Source organism: Corylus avellana, chromosome ca3 (assembly GCF_901000735.1).
Source record: "Corylus avellana chromosome ca3, CavTom2PMs-1.0".
Classification (NCBI taxonomy): Eukaryota; Viridiplantae; Streptophyta; class Magnoliopsida; order Fagales; family Betulaceae; genus Corylus; species Corylus avellana.
In genome coordinates this window covers 8,848,711-8,850,214 of record NC_081543.1, presented here as the reverse complement: position 1 = coordinate 8,850,214, position 1,504 = coordinate 8,848,711, and positions in this window count along the sequence as shown.

Sequence of the window (1,504 nt, the reverse complement as noted above, 5' to 3'; positions counted from 1 at the left end):
GGCAAATTGGGAAGACCTAGAGGATATGGTTAAGCTTAACCAATCATGGTTAAAGTTTAATCAAATAAAGGAAAGGATTAATTCGGAATTTCTCAATTTGAAGTCAAATCGGATTGGATGCAAAATTGGATTCTGAATATGTCTCAGTATTTTGACCATAACTTTCATCTCAGATATCCGATTGAGGTGATTCAAGCGGCATTGGAAAGCTAACTCAAACTACTACAATTCATTGTGAAATACCATTTTCCCAATTCGGAGCACCGCAAGGCCAAAATCATGCCGCAAGATAGGACCGCAATTCTGGGCGAATCCTATTCCGATTTGGGCTTAGGTTTTCTTTAACCTAATTGGGCTTGGACTTAAATCTCCGAAATTCCTAGGATTACTAGGGCTTCTAGGACTCTCCTAAGCCCTATAAATAGACCTCTAAGCCTCACAATTGGGGGGGATCAGACGAAGACGCGCCGGGGGCGCCGTTCTTGGTTGCTTTCCGTGTTTTCTGGGTTTTTGTAACTTTGAACTCAAATTCTTTTGTAAGTTTTTAATTTTAATGAAGTAATTTAGTTTCTTTATGATTTCTTTTGTCATGAGAGGCTAATTCTTCAACTAAGGTTGAAGATGAAGCCTCACCATTGATTAGTTTTATATTTTTATGTTTCGTTCGTACAAATCCGTCGTTTAATGTAATGTATGTTCGTTTCAGTTCAATTGTGTGACAAAATTGTGATTGATTGTTGTTTATAAATCACAAAAATGTTGGATATTCGTTGTGTTTCATCCAACGGATACATCGAATGATTTGATTGAGACTTATATCCATTGTGATTTACGGATACAATGGATCTCAATTGGATATTCGTTGTGATTTGTAATAGAGATGGATTCATCGAATGATTCAATTGGTTTATAAAAAAACAATAGAACATATATAGGGTTTAATTGTTTGTCGGATGCATGAATGAAAACATAAGAATGTATGCTTTGATTTGGTGAGGTGAATTCTAAAACCTTAGTCGTTTATCTTTTGATTATTTTTATTTTATTTAGTTTATGTTAGTTTATTTTCAAGATCAAAATCATTCGGAACTAGGTTAAGATATAATTGATTTAGATAGAAATTAAATTTCACAAACACAATTCCCTGTGGATCGACCTCGCACTTGCACACACACTATATTGCACACGACTCGTGCGCTTGCGAGTACAATTAAATTTGTACATCAATACCCATATAACATGGTTTGCAAAACCGAGTACTTAGCATGGGACTCCCAAAAGTTTGGCCCTATGATTCTACAAATCATACTGTCGATACCCCTTTGGCTCACTCGTCTCCTGGTTGGCTATGACTGTAAAATAAACATTTTATAGGTGGAATTGTGAGTCGATGACTCAAATAGTAAATAACTCCAATCAATATTATGTGACATTGTTACGTGCTTATGTAACGTGATGAGAACTAAGTAGAGAGATTGATATGGTAGGATTTTTGAGGAATTCT